At 46.4% G+C, this 15,977-nt stretch overlaps 1 protein-coding gene across 4 annotated transcripts in view; it reads left to right on the top strand.

The window, feature by feature from the left end:
- Positions 1-15,977, top strand: part of hth (Meis homeobox homothorax) — a 666,356-nt gene that overhangs the window by 521,275 nt on the left and 129,104 nt on the right. The window lies entirely within an intron of this gene.

Below are 15,977 nucleotides of genomic sequence, written 5' to 3' on the forward strand. Positions count from 1 at the left end.
TTCTCTGGCTCGGCCGGATACGGCGAGCGCGTGATACGCGCGGATTCCGGACACGCTGAAATTACTCTCGTCCGTCAAACGAAACGAACCGTGCCGGCGGGCCCGCGACAAGCTGATTATTTCAGCGCGCCAATCACGCGAAATACGAGGAACAACGGGGAACGGTCGCCGCGGGGAACGCGCGCTAGATTTCGAAATTCCCGCGGCCCCTTCTGCCTCTTGTCCTGGCATTCTCGGGCCTTGCGACATTCCTGGCGTGCCCCCTGTCGAAGATAAAATTGTCGTTTCAATGGGTTTTCGCGACGCATTCCCGGGGAAACGGATTTCTGTCGAGAGGAGGAGAATTTATGTATTCGGAGCGACCGGGAACGCGTTGGTTCGCGCGTAACAGTCGCCCGCATTCAGGATTTGCCTCGTTCATTTGTCCGGTGCAGCCGATCGAGCATTTTCGAATTCTTCTCTGCCGCAGTTCCGATATATGATACGACTGTTGTGCAGCGAGATGAAAGGAAATTATTCGAGAGATTATGCGATCGAGGAGTCGCCGCATCCGTAACGCTTTTTGCCGCGAGCTCGACGGTATCCTGTGCTAGAAGCGTCCATTAATTTCTCGGAGACACCGGAGCCTCGTTCCGAGAGAGCCGAGCGAAAAAGTCTGTCGGCGTTCCGCCCATTTCCCCGAAATTGCGCCACGTCCGCCCACTTCCGCGTCCACCTGTGGGATTGAATTTTTTCCGGCTTTCACTTTCGCCCAAGGAATCCCGCGACCTGTCGTAAACACCGTGAAGTTACGGTTCATAAGCCGCGGAACGTCCTTTCTTTTATGCCGGAGTAAAATCCTTATTAACGGCGGTGCTCGAGCCTCCGGCCCAACGAGTTTCATTATTTTTCCAGGAACTGTTGCGTTACGAATTCGCCGCGTCCGACGTAGACCTACATAGATACGGTCGGTTACATTGTGAACAAGCAACATCGATGTTTACGAGCCGTCGTTCCGATTGTTACGGCCGTTTGGCAATCATTCCCAACCACCCACAGGCATTCCCTAATTTCAGCGTTCCATTCGACCCGCGTTTCCCACGTGACGCTGTCGAATCCGCTGTCTCGTTCGAACTTTCTCTGCCGTAAACCTTAACAGCCTCTCTCGACCATTTATCCATTAAAATGAACTGTGGCTTGCTACCAGTGTTTTTTGCTGTTCGCACTAGGAATGTCGCGGCAATGAGAAAAACCGGTACATTCGACAACTGTCGATAGACTGCGGACGAAGCTTTTGTAAAATTAACAGAATGCTACTCAGCGATCTTGCAATTTTCTACAAAAATTTTAACGAATCCGCGGTACAAGCATTTCGAAGTGTAACACTAGACGTGTGCCGAGCATTCAATTTAACTAGCATCCGTTATTTCGATTTTTCGCTATTGTTATTATGAATCGTGCTTGAATTGTGAAATTTCGTCAAATTTAAAATCAAATACACGAAACCGTGTTTTCTTCTTTCGTTCGATTCGAGTTCTAATTTCGCAACGCGAAGGATTCGACTCCCGAAAATATTGAAACGGACAAGTAAATAAATAAATTTTTATAGACACGGTATGTCCGGTGCTAATTTCCGATTCGCCATTTCGTCGAGCTGAGAAAATCAATTCAAATGCTGTCCTTGGAAAAAATGGAATGGAATCGGCGACGCATCGGCCACACGCGCGTGCCGTAACTCGCGCGAGGCGACGGAATAAAATCGTAACGCTGTCGAACCGCTGCTGGCAGCGACGTAACGCGCGCGCGCGAGACGTTTAAAATAATATCTCCTTCGCGTCTGGCAACCAGGTAGGCGAGCAGCTTGTAAAACGTTTACACCAGCCCGCTTTACGTACCTTTAATCTCGGTGCGAAGTGCCGTACCGGATTATACTAGCCGCTATTATGTAGCGACTTTACGATTTTCGTATCTGGGCCGTCGCGGGACGGAGGGAAACGGAGAAAGAGAGAGAGAGAGAGAGAGAAGAGAGAATCACGTGGGGCTTTCTGTTCGACCGATTTCCAGAACCGCAAATCCTGGCCACCGCTTCGGGACGACGCGACGTTCGACTGTATCGGGAACGGGAACACCGTAAATTCCGTGGAATTTTGACGCTACCGATAAACGCACTCACGAGCGCGTGTACTCCGCCGAGATTTTCGGTTCCGCTCGCCATAAACGCGATAGCGAGCGACGCGCGCGATACCATTCCCTGTGTTTTTCGCCTTTTTTTCCTCCGGCCGTTTCTTTTCTTCGACCGCCGAGAGCGAACTGGTCCCGATCGCGAGCGAACAGGTTAACCGAAGGCTCGTAGGTGGTTGCATCCGCTTAGAACGCGGCTGCAGGTGCGGCTGATAAGCGCGATACCGCGCGTCCATTGCGCTCCGGAACGTTTCGAGTGGGCACGATGGAGCGGCGTTTGATATACGTAACCTCCGGTGCTCGTAACTATGTTTATGGTTCACGGGTGTACACGGGGGAAAAGTGTTTCGTGAATTATAGCGGCCTGCTTGCCGAACGGCTCCTTTTTTCGCCCGATGAGTTGTAAATGCTTCTGGTTAGTCGTTACGCGGATCGATGGCTGTGAAAGTGTTCTGGTTGGTCGGCGCACGAGCGGAGATGCACTCCAGAAATGATTAACCCTGTCTTTCGGTAATAGATAGCCAGCGACAAATGCGCAGAGGCTGCAGCCAGAAATCAGTTTATCCTGTGTGCGTGTTGAGTGCTCTATCTAGTTCCGAGTTAAACGATAGTCGTAGTAAATCTTGTGAAACGTTATACCGTATCGACGTTCAAACAGTCGGTTATAAATGTGTAAAATCCGAAGGCTGCGCGCCACTTCAGGCTAACCGAAGCAGCAGTTCCGGTAGCGTTCCACTTTCCGGAAGTTTCGATAGAAAATCATCTTCTACTTCTTCTTCGAATGGAATCATGGTACGACTGATGCGCGAGCACGAGACTAAGTCGATGAAGCAATTTTTCCTCGTAGAAAGCGTTTGAATGTCGAATGCGGAGGGGATATTTCTAGTAGAATCACGACCTTAATCCGACTACCTGGGAAAATTAGATGTCCCGGACAGGCCGAACAGTCCGAAACGAGTCCACCGGCGCGGATCGATCCTCGGAACCGTCGGAAAACATCCGACGACGAGCTCCTCGAAGACTCGCGCGTCGTAGAGAAAAGTTAATTCTACCCGATCCGATGGCAGATGGAAAGGGTTAAGACGAAGAGAACGCCGTCGTGGAAGCTTAGTGCCTCCTGTCCCGTGAAATCCCCCGTTTCTTCGAGTTGATCCACCGTTCCGCTCCTGCCCCATCCCGTTCTCTCTTTGCAGAGGACGGAACGTTCCCCTTGCTGGTATCTCGCTATCTTGATAGATGTTTCCGCGTAGCACCTGCGCCAGCATCCGAATTACAGCGGCCCCTGTTTACCGTGATGTTTAAGCACGGGAGGTCGGCCGCTCATCCCTTCCGCTTCCGCGCGAATTCTCTCGAAATCCGCTTCGTTTCTTCTGCACGGGGCGCAATTTAAATTGCGGGCGAACACAGCGCAAACACTCGCCCACGGCTTTGAGATCGCATCGTCCCCAGAAAAAATTCAACCTTTGCCCGAATCGTTCGTCGACGCTTTAATCGTCTCCATTATTAGCTTTTTTTAAAATATTTTCGTGTTCTTACTTGTACAAGAATATGTGAACAATTGGTTATAGTACTATTATTGGAAATTACTTATATTATTATTGCTAACATATTACTATTACTCTGTCACTATTACCAAATTCGATAAAGACATTTTTGTATGGATTATACATATAGTATGAACTCGGATAAGAAAGTTGGGAGTAGTAATTCTTCTGTTTTATTTTGTTATTCGAACCAATTGCAATTTTTGCAAAAAGTCTTTTACACATCGTAAACCAATCTGCTAACGTCTCACAAAATTTCAAGACGTCTGGTCTACTTTTAAAAGTGTCATTGTATTTTAACGTGCGTGCATTAAATATTCAACACATTATCACGTGTCTCACGCGATGGAGGAATTTTCACGACCAATTGAAACTCTGCCCAATCTTATAAGTAGACCGCGGATTTTTATGCAAAATAACAATAGTCTGCATCGATTCCAAGAAATAGAGACTAAATAGCATGTTCGTTCCATCCTTAATCATTTTAATAGATTTCAATCTTTATACCACTTTAAATGATAACTACCCCATTTTGCCAAGTATGATCACGATTGTACAAATGTATAAAATTCGCAGTTTACTTATATGTGATCCCGACAAATCAGTTCTGTTTACAGTCCCCTTGCCCTGTTTGCAATTTAAGAAAATAAATAGTCCGAAAAAGTTCCTGCAGCTTTTAACCGCCACGCAACTAGCAACCGTAGCAGAGGCGCGACTTTCGCAGTCGAGTCTCTGCCGGCGCCCCCGATAAATTCACCCGAATCGAAATAATCTGCGCGTTCGAGGTGAATCAGCCGGATATAAAATGCGAAACGGATTACCCGACGCGTCTCGTCCGCCGCGTCGCGGTTGGTCTCGCGATGTTCTCGTTGCGTCGCGACGCCACGGAGACGCGGGTGGTTTGCGCCGCGTATAAATAAAATCGTCGCGAACGTCTCTGTCCGCCGTGGCGTCTTATAATAAGAGTATCCGCGGGGATGGCTGGGGTTGGAGGGCGGAGAGGGTGCCGCGAGAGCGGGGGTGGTCGGTCGAGAGGAGCGCGGTAATTGAGCACAAATCAAGTTTAAGGAGGCCTCCGGCGAGTAGGATTTTTTTATTGCCCCCGCGCAATATTTATTTCGTTCGGTGCTCGGAGCGACGCCCACGCGGTGCCACGATAATTGCGTGGCGGTGTCCCGGCCGTCCGCCGAACGGTGTTAATTGCGTCGTCGCGGTGCAACAGGGGAGACGTATGTATCTCCTCGCCGCGGAATTTTTGGCAAGCGTCCGTGTTTACGCTTGGGCCGGCACCCCGCGCGGCAACAATATTTTCTCAGGCATCTGTCCATACCGCTGACGTTCGCCGCGCTCTCGGCCTCGTAATTAACCGGCCGTAACCTGTGCCCACGCGCAAATTAGTAGCGCATAACTTTTCGCCGCTCTCGCGCGCGATCCTTCCGAAATAACTTTCCAGGGCGATGTCGTGGCGCTAGCGGCTCTGGGTTAATTAGCCTGCTCCCTTGCATCGCGCGGGGCTGTTTCACGCGTAAACGTTTCCGATAGAGGCTCCGAATCGGGCACCCCTAACCTCGGATTCCGCCTGCGATCGAACGGCGTCCAATGGTGCCAAGATCCTCGATTCTTCATTCTTTCGAAGATACCTGCGGCGATAATTTCAAAATTTAAAATGTAGAATGAACCGGAAAATGGAGTAGCAGTTTGAGTCGTGCATCAACAAGTCCTCCCCAGTAACAGCCTCCGATAATTTCGTTCGCGATTACCATATGAAATTGGAATTTTATAATAAATCATCCGACATGCGGTACAAAGTTTTTAACACGCGATGAAAGACTCTACTCCGATTATTTAATATTTACTGCCCGAAGTAATATTTCAAAAATGTTCAAGACCCTTAATTCCGGTTTTCCATCGAGCGTCTACTCGAATTCATCCAGGCATTTTCGCGAAATTTCCTGGACGAAGTGCACTCCCAGGGTAAAGAAGGCGTGCTCCTCTTCTTCTTTTTTTCTTCTTCTTTCTCGCGCGCGCCGAAAGTGCGGCCGGTGATGTATGCTGCGCGTGGGTGGGCAGGTATAAGGGCGCACGTAGGCGGGCCCCGGAGCTTACGAGGCTTGCACTTGCGCCGAACTGCATGCGAGAGCCACGGCAATTTCTTCGTGGCGCGATAAGTTTCGTGATATATTTCGCCGGGGGAAACTCATGTTTCCGTAATGCAATTAGAGCGTGGCCGTAGCACTGCACCGTGGAACGTTACCTCCGGCGAGGGCTGCGTTCAGGGACGACGACGGCCACGACGACGACGACGACGACGACGACGACGACGACGACGTCGACGGCACTAGGTAACGTCGCGCTTAGAAGTAGCCGGTCTAATTAGAATACTCGAGACAAATGAAATAATTCGCGGATAAAATAATTCCGTCCGCCTACGTGCTGGAAGAAGTCCTTGCGCGCCTCCCGTTCTTCTTTCCTCTCCCCTATTTTTCGTTTTCTCTGCTCGCCTTTCTGCCGTCTCGCTCCACGTCGTCCCCTTTCCCTCGCCCCTCGGCCACAATTTTCCGTCACATATATCAGCCCGGACAGTAGTTAGAACCGGTGCCAGCTTGTTACCGCGTGTAACCCTTCGCGGACCTCGCAGAACAGTGTACACTGGCGCGCGCAGTAACTTACGGCGGGGATGAAACCGCTGTCGAATGAGTTCAAGATGAGATACGTCTATTCGAACCACACGGTTCCCACGTCCCCTCGCGAACTCGATCGACTCGTTACTTTCGCAAAAAGTTCGCTTCGCGAACTGTTCGGTCGCTTTTCGCCCGAAAGATGGCGCCGTTCCGAATCGTGGACACCCTCCGATTCTTGTTCGCACGACTCGGAACAACTCCATCGCTAGTTCCATCTTGAACGACCGAGTTTCCGAGCGCACGCGAGCAAGTGGCGCAAATGTGTACTAACATTCTCGCTAATTTCACTTCTCGCACTACCACCCGGTCCCCCGGTTAATAAGCGAGAGGTTATTTATCGGATTGTCCACCCTTTGGTCGGCCACCTCTCGCCCCCGCGAGTCAACGGTCCCGTCGACTGCCACTTAGGCCGTTTATTTCGACGCCGCGTTTTTCTTCCCGCGATTTACTTTATCCGAGCCACGGCCGCGGGCCGTTCATTCCTCTCCGCGCCGTTTCTCATCGCCGTGAATTGCAGTCCGTTCGGACCTGGAATAAGTTTATCAGCCTTCTCGATCACGATGTTTGTCGCGCACGTTTCGATCTACCATTGGTATGCATTAATTACGCGTACAATCGTTAACGTCAAAATTAAAAGGAACCACAGCTGACATTGTCGATAGGACGAATTACCATTGCCGAAGACATTTCCACAAAATGGAATTTGACGACGGAATTGTCACGTTGAACCGGCTGCATTCGAGGGTTTGCTTACCCCGGGTCCGAAATAATTTTATCGGCCGAGCCATTTATTCCCGCGACTTCTCCCCGTTACGTTTTTCTTCGCATACCTGCTCGATTTGCTCTACTTGAGCGGAGGTCGAAATAATTTTATCACTTACAGCTGCAGCGCCGCCGCGCCGAGCGCCGCTCGCTGCGGCGGACCGGTGTCTTAAGAGGATTTCGATGTTAACGGAGACGAAGAGCGATCTCGCTTAAGCCCCCGAGACGACGCTTAATCACCGGACGAAATTTACCGTCCTCCGGCTCCGACTGGCTCGCCGGCGGGAGGAAAAAGGGAGAGAAAAGCTTGGCAATCGCCGGGACGCGACGCCTCGCGATTCCCTTTTCCCCGCGAATCGTCGCTGACGATATTGATTTTTTACGCGGCCACACCGACTATGAATCGCTGAACGATTCTCGCTCGATTCCCTGACAAGAGGGGACGGGGAGGACGGGACAGGGTGTACACAGCGACCTGTCGACGAGCGATACGAACGGCATTATTGATGACACTAATGAACCTAATGCGATTATTATCGGCGCGTCGCGACGTTACCCACCACCTATCGCGTCAGATAGTATACTTTTTTCCCCGTGCGCTTTTCTGCTTCGCCAGCTACCTCGAGCACCCCGAAATTGTCGACTTTTGAGTGCACAAAAATATCTTCGAACACAAAAAGAACCCTGACACAGTTCTTTTTAACGATCGACGCCGATCGTTCAGATACTTTCGCACATGTTGCATCCTGCAACCATCGTAAAATAGCAGACAATCGTTGGCATCATTTCTTCTACCGATGAGAGAACAGGAGTCACAGGAGGAATCTCATATTCTCTTTCAACCCGGAATCTTCGCTGCACTCTTTACGGCCAACTTAATTTCCTAGATCAATTGTTTCTTATTACAAACCGCTATCGCGGTACTCTTGATTATTTTAAATAATTCCTTTGCTTCATTTAAACGTTCCGCTTTTATTGCAGCACGTTAATTATCGCTGAGTCGCTTTCGCTTGTCGGGTGACCGCTTCAACCCCTTAACGCATAGTTTTTTCGAAAAAACCGGCCAAAAAGATCAATTTTTTTAATGTAAAAAGACACAATTTAAAACATTGTCTTGATTAGAAGTAGATAAGCAATATCCAACCAAATCCACATCCTCGAAGGTTTCCATTTGTTACCGCCCCTGATTCAACTTTTCTTTTGATGGAGAATTTTGATATATTTTATTCTTTATCCCATGTAAATGATAAATATCGATAAAACGATTTTTTTTCTTTGCTTTCACATTGTTATTTTCAATTCTCGATTATATTCGAGTGTGAAAAATTATAGCAGCATAAAATACAACGCCGCTCGAATTATCTCGAGTGTGCACAGTTTGGCCTGTTGAGCGCGCTCGAATGAACTCGAGCGTACAAGTTAAGGGGTTAAGCAATTAAGCTATCTCGGTCGACAACACATTTTTTCTTAGTCCTTATAACGTAAACTCGAACTCGGAAATGCCGAACCTTTACACCTTATATATCTTTCGATATCTTATTTTTCCGTTGACATTAATAAACTATTATTATTATTATTATTATTATTATTATTTTTATCATTACAACTCTCAAAATCTGTAGCAGGGAAATGCCGACTAACTAGCAAAGTATAAACATCTGCTTAGCGAAGTTACGTTCGTACTCGCCACGTCTAACTTACCGGCATATAAACTACCTGATAGAGAGTTAATAGCTCCAGCGTAACACGGAACAGTTACAAGAGAACAGTAACTTTCATAGGAGCGGATTTTATATTTCGTTCAGCTGGATCGGGCAGGATTCGATCAGGCTCGATCGCCAAACGGTAAAATGACCATCGAGGATCCTCTTTCCCCTGTTCCGCCGCGTGACTCCTCGAGCGGATCGTTAACATCATAACTGCACGTCGCCCGGGTAATTTAGACCGCTGTAAAACCGCGGAGCAGTCCACGGGGTCCCCGTGCGTTATAAACATAGGTTCACTTGTGCCGGTGCTCGTACGTGTGCACGCGTTCGGCTGTAACCGACTTGCTAACGAGACATTTCGTTTTACAAAATCGTCCGAGACCCGGGAGCCACGCGAATGGGGCCGTAAATCCCGGGACCGGATGTTAATATCCCCGTCCCCCGGACCCCCTTGCCTACGCGGCCCACACCCCCACCATAGTGTTCGCAAATATTGTTGCGCCGCGCGGATGTCGCAGTTTTCAGCCCAATGGCCGTTAAACGTCACTTCTGCGGCCGCGGCCGAACTAATCTCTTTTACGCGTTCCGCGAAAACGTGTTCCGCGGCCTCCGCGCTGTCACTGCCGTGGAATCATGGCTGCTAAATCATCCTGGGGCCGGGCCGGTGTCTTCGCGAATTCGACGAGACACCGACACGATTCCCGGCCATCGCGATCGGGTTTATTAGGCTTCTTCGATCTTCGATTCGGCAACACCGAACGCTTCCCTCGGCTTCTTTTTCTGTTAGGGTTGGGTCAGAGGTGCTCGCCCGAGTACAGTCGTTTGCATGCCAAGTAAGGACCGATCGGATTCGAATTCGGCACAGATTACGCCGTTCGATTAGCCGTGAGCAGGAGAACACTCGACTTGCCGCAAATGAGCTCGTTCCGGGCAGCTCTTACCGGCAATGGGAGCTTCTCAGTCTAGTCGGTTTCGCTGCTGCCAATGGTATTCCGGGCTCCATGGTTTTTCGTTGAATTCGTATAGACATCGCGACGAATGGTTCGGGAATAATCTGTCGAATTTATTGCTAATAAACTTCGAAATATTGGGTTGGCAACTAAGTAATTGCCGATTTGTTCAATGAAACAAAAAATTGTTTTTTTACTTGGAACGAAGTTTAATCTGTAATGTATTTTCCATTTTGTTCGATGACCTTTTGCCATCTCTCTGACAACTTGAAAATTCCACGCTCGTAGAAAGTCTGATCCTTTTCGGCCAAAAACTGAGTTAAGTGAGATTTTACAGCGCGTCATCATGATTAAAAGTTTTACCACGAAGGGAGTTGTCCAAGGATCGAAATAAGCGGTAATTCGATGGTGCGAGATCAGAGCTATATATGGTGGGTGTAACATCGATTCCCAACCAATATCCATCAATTTTTGCCGAGTGGACAAAGACGTGCGCGGCCTAGCATTGTCCTGCTAGAAAATGACACCTTAACGATTGACCAATTCTGATCGCTTTTCCTTGACCGCTGCATTAAATTTGTCCAGTTGCTAACATTCGCGGATAATAAAAAATAACATAATAATAATTTTATAATATAACATTTACGGATATCATAAAAATGGGAGTGAGAGACATCTATAACTGAAATTATAAATTACTTAGTTGCCAAGCCAATATAATAGACTTGAAGCTCTAATAGACTTAATGATGTAATAAAGATCGGCAGAATAAAGATGGGCAGAATAGAAAGAAAACAGTGGACACATTTTAAGAAAAACAGCTATACCACGACAAGGAAGAAATGAAACATAAACGATAAAATGGTCGAGAACTTTTTATTCGACAACGTCTGAACGATTTTCGAAAGCAATTTTAAAGGATTACGACAACAGCGTTGGACAAAATGTAATGTGATTAATGATCGTGACTAATGTGAAATCATGTTTAATGATCACGATTACCAAGTAATGAAGTAATCACGATTAATGTATAACTTAAGTAATTAGCGGCAAATACAATCGTTGATCATGATTAACACAGTAATCCATTTTCCTCGCAAATTCCTGCGATTGGAAATTTATGATTGCGATAATTTATTCGAAGAAAAAGAAAATTGAAGTTTATCGCGTGCCTAAATATATATAAATCAGAATTTTATTCTAGTTTTAAAGAACGAAATCACATAATTGGTTATCGATAGAAATTTTCATCGTGAGTCGGACTCGTCAAAATACGGTAATAGGTTAATTTCGTTTAGCTTTTAAAAAATTTGCATGTATTTGGGCCCCTCGTTTGGACCCAATAGTAAGCGATGGGGAAAGATAAATTGATTACCAAATGTAATCATAATTATCCATTCGTTCTAGCAACTAGTTTAATTCACGATTACGATTAGCATGATTATTTTTCGCGATAAACCGCAGATGTAATCACAAAATAATCGTTTCCTGTCGAACTGCGTGACAACGACAAGGAACGTCAATGGACAATAGCGATGAAGCCGGGTTAACGTCCTCATAATTGCCTGGAGCGTGCGAGGCCCAGAAAACACGCGTAGCCAGGCTTCCGGGAATCGCGTTTGAATTTCTTGGAGATCACGGGAGATCTCGATCCGTGACGACGATACGGGGGCACGGGATCGTTGCACCGTCGCTTCTGAAATTCTGGAGGGTAACCGAAGCCCCGTGCTCACGCTCGGCCGAGTCGAAAATCTTGGGAACACCCGTATAAGGCGCAAGAAAGGGCCGCGAGAGGTGATGGAGTGACGCGATACGAGCAGCGCACCGGTGACACCGCACACCCGGCTGACTTACGGTCTTTGGCATCACCTGCTCACCCAACGTACAAACGAGCCTGCACACCGGCGAGCTTGATCCGAAACGCTTTCGACACTCGCGAACTATCGTCCAATGCAACGGTGACCCTGCACCGGCAGCCAATTACTTCAACTTGATACGGATCCAATGGAACTTGTCGCTTTTAATTATTTTGCTGCTCGAACGTTTCATGAATATTTTAAGGAAATGAAACATGGTGATTTTTAACACTTCGGCGTCCGTACAAACAAACACAATCAAATTTAAATTGCAAAGCGAAGTAGTATGACATCACTGGACTGCGGATCTTTATGCAAAATAACAAGTTTTTGCATCTTTTGAAATTGCATTCTTTTCTTTCATAATTTTTGTAAACTGAAAGTAGCGTAACGATATTATTTAATGTTTTTTTTTATCTTTTTACTGTTTCAAATTACACGTACTCGTTTTATTATTATTACATTATACCGGTTCTAATAAAATTAGAAATATATAATAGATTAGTGCAAAAATGAATTGTCGAATCTGAGCAAAATAATTTCGTCTCTCGCATTTTCTTTTAAATAATAATTCCAATAAAAATTGTTACATTATATCAATTTAAATAACTTGACGGATCATGGATGAGATTATTGGGAAAATTCTTAACTGTTGTTCTTCGGTTTTAGAAGAACAATGAAAAAAAACTATCGGTAGATAAAATATTAAAAATGTTAGGGAGCCAAAATTTTATTGGAAATATTTTGATCTGTAACTCGTTATCAGAATTGTTTTATAGGAAAACGAAGAACGCGTAAAATAAGAATCTGAAATTACGCTTTTTCAAGAGACGCGAATGTAAAACGGAAGACAGTGACATTTTTCAAAGAATTTGAATTTCATTTTCTCGATAGAAGAAACTCGATTTCACGATATATAAATGCAGTCTACTGAAAAAAGATAAACGCTGATCGGCATAAGAAATTTTGCACACCGGATAAAACTCAGAATGCGGAACTCCGATAAAGAACGCTAAATACAGAAATTTAATTGAATATTCTGTGCTCGATAAGTTCGAATCTTGTGTCCCAGAAACATATCGAACAATGCCACAGTTTGCTCTATCAACGAGTTATTGGCTCGGTTACGCATACATTCTTTCATCGGACGTGTGCACTATCTAATCTAGGTATTCCGCTACACAAGAATTCTTAATTCCTGCACGCAAGATTTCCATTTCGTTCCGGACTTCGTCGGCTCTTTGCCAGTCGATAACACCGAGATTTGTTGCACAGAGCACTCTACACCCGGCATTAATCTTGACCGAACCCTTTTACCGAGGCTAGTTATTGCCTCAGAGTCAGTTACGGATCAATTTTCCTCGCCGGATCATAAACCAGTCCGGGTTCGCTGCTGGCTGATCAGCGAATTTGATTTAAACAACTCTGACCTATTGCACGGGCGCCGATGGAAAAGGGAAAACGGACCGCGGTTGCCGCGATATTTCTGCAATATTAGAATCAACGAACCCTTATCAGTCGGTCTGTCGAAACAATAAGAACGGAGAGTGATACGTCACCGGTGACAAACGACGGAGCACGGCCCCACTGGATCACGTTCGGTCTCCACGAAATCCGAAATCGTGTAGTACACGTCGGTGATTCGGACTCATTGGCTGGCTTCGTGTAACAATCTCATTTAGCCTTGCTCCACCCTGTGTCCTCCCTGACGATTGTCTCTCTTTCTCTTTATCCCTCAACTCTCCGCTCTTCTTCTTCTCTCTCTCTCTCGCTCTCTCTCTCCTCTCTCTGTCTCTCATGAACCCCGTCGGCTGGAAAGTCCCCTCAGCGCTAGGACCACCGCCATCGCCGCGTCCCGTAGCGAAGCAGGAAACCCTCTGGGGGCTGCGGGGTGGGTAGGAGTCGGATATCTAATTAGCGGGGGCTGATCGGTAATTACTACGATTAATCAATCCGTTTTCCATTTGTGCAAGCCGTGCGCGTTCGCCTGTGCGAAAGGGAGAAGAACCGTGGCCGTCCAAGGGAGGACCAGGGGGTCGCAGGCGGCGGGAACGCGAGAAGAATAGGCGTTCGTGTGACGACCGAGGGTGGAGGTTCGTGTACACCGGCGAAAGGGGTACCCAAGTCGAGGGAGAAAGGGGTTCGCGCGGTGCCGGATCGACGTTGTTCCACGATTCCGGACCGGTCGTACTTTCGAGTTCGGGATTGTCGGGCTTCCGGTCAATTAAGTCCGCACAATGAGTCGGCGAAACTCTTGGAAACTGGAGTCCCGGCCCCGTTGACACATTTTCGGCGCTGTAAAGTTTTATCTTTGCCCTCTCGATCTGCTCGCCCAGAAATACACCGCCGACTTCGAATTCTGTGTGAAGACAAGCTTGGGATTTATTCCAATTATCCAATTTATTGGAATGTTCAACGCCGAGCCTACCGAGATGGTCATAGAAATTGATTCGATATACTCCGAAATCCAAGCACACGTTATTCTATCGTTATGCCAACTACGAGGTATTTCGTAGTAAGCGTCTGTACCAAAACTGCCAGCTACGAGATATCTCGTAGTGGATGCTGCGAGTTTAGATTGGCTACAAATGGCTATTTGAGTTAAGAACTATTAGAAAGGATGAATGAAAAATGTATATACTGTAAATGCCATTGCAAAAAATATTATATCAGTAACTTAATATTATTATATTTTGTAAAACTTCATGTTTTTTTTTTTTTTCTTTCAAATAAAACCGTGGCACCCAGGGCAAGACGCGCTAAATCTGCGTGGCAGTCAATGGGTTGAGCAATTTTTGTTCCACTTGTTTCGCAATGAGGACTTTCGTCTTCGCAGTCGAGAAGTCGTATTATCACGCTAAAAGTAACGATAGAAGTCGTTTCGCATGACATATTTGGAAAATACATAAATCAAATATTTCCAACGTGCAAAGAATTAATTGAACGAATTCGAATCATTATTTCGCGGCATCACAGTCGGTATAGTTTTGGTTACGTTTATTTTTAAAGAATTAGATGTCACATAATCGATGAAATGTTTTTCAATTAAACTGGATGGGTTTCGTCATTAAAGAAGGATGTTCCTGTGTTGGTAGACGATGATCACATCCTTAGTCAACGACGTATAAAAAGCGTTATCGTCGCGTTTAAAACTAAGCTATGCAAATTCGCAGTGTTAGCATATAGTCACGCTAGATTTCAACGGGTAAGAACGTATTAATTTTGAACATTTCCACGATGAAAAAAGCCGTCACGCCCATCGAAGTTGTCTTCCTGGTACGACGAGGTATTTCGTCATACCCGGTTAACGGATTTAAAGATGATTTTTAAGATAATTCGTGAGCCGGGGGAGAGAGTCGAGACAGGTCCTGTAAATCGAGTTAAATGCGTTCCAATGATCGCACCTACGCGGCAATGTGTCGAGGAAGTAGTCGCTCGAGGGGCTAGGAAGGTGGAGGAGGAAGATCGGTAGCGTTACGAGATTGACCGGGTCAATATGCATACGTTTCGACCCACTCGACAAACTTTTATTGCGTTAGGCTCCACATGTGCGTTTGCCCCTTACTCTAATCGGTCCGGTTCGCTTTACACTCGTTGAGGAGAAGTATTATCACTGGCGTAGGCAGCGGAGGCGTTTCGAGACTCGATCGATCGCTAATATCGTTACAATTGTCTCGTCAATTACGCCCGTCGAAACTATATAAATTTTTAAAAGATCAATCTCCCGTGATCCGTCACTTCTTCCGCAATTGGTACAATTTCGAAGCGTAACTTCATCCACAGAATATGAACTGTTATCCACGAACAGGATAACCGTTACATTTGTCATATTTGAAACGAAGTAGGCTTTTCGTAAATCGTAGTAAATGCGACTACAAATTTTTGCTGTATAAAAAACACGATTTTATCCTTACCATCGACTACTTAACGCTTTATTCGCCCTATACATTTTCTAATGTTCCTTTCATAATCGAAAATCAACGGCTTAGTATTTCTGCGAATTATTTGGATCGATTAAAGGACAATTGTAGAGCTAAATCTTACACGCGGCTCATTCGTTAAAAGGCATCCAGCGAATAAAACGTTGAAACAATTATATCGGCACTTCGTCGAACAGATGAAACAAGAATCGGGCGTCGACAGAAACGTGCAGGGATCATACGCCACTGCGATCGAGCTAGATCCGGTTAGAAACAGTACGCTAATGTCGTATCGAGAGAAAGAGATCCGTATAGTGCGAGAGTCTCGGGCCAGGAGGCATATGGAGCGAAATCTCTTGATGCCATTAGCCTCGACTTTGTAAATAGTTTTCGCTCGA

Source organism: Megalopta genalis, unplaced genomic scaffold (genome assembly GCF_051020955.1).
Source record: "Megalopta genalis isolate 19385.01 unplaced genomic scaffold, iyMegGena1_principal scaffold0020, whole genome shotgun sequence".
NCBI classification, from domain to species: domain Eukaryota; kingdom Metazoa; phylum Arthropoda; class Insecta; order Hymenoptera; family Halictidae; genus Megalopta; species Megalopta genalis.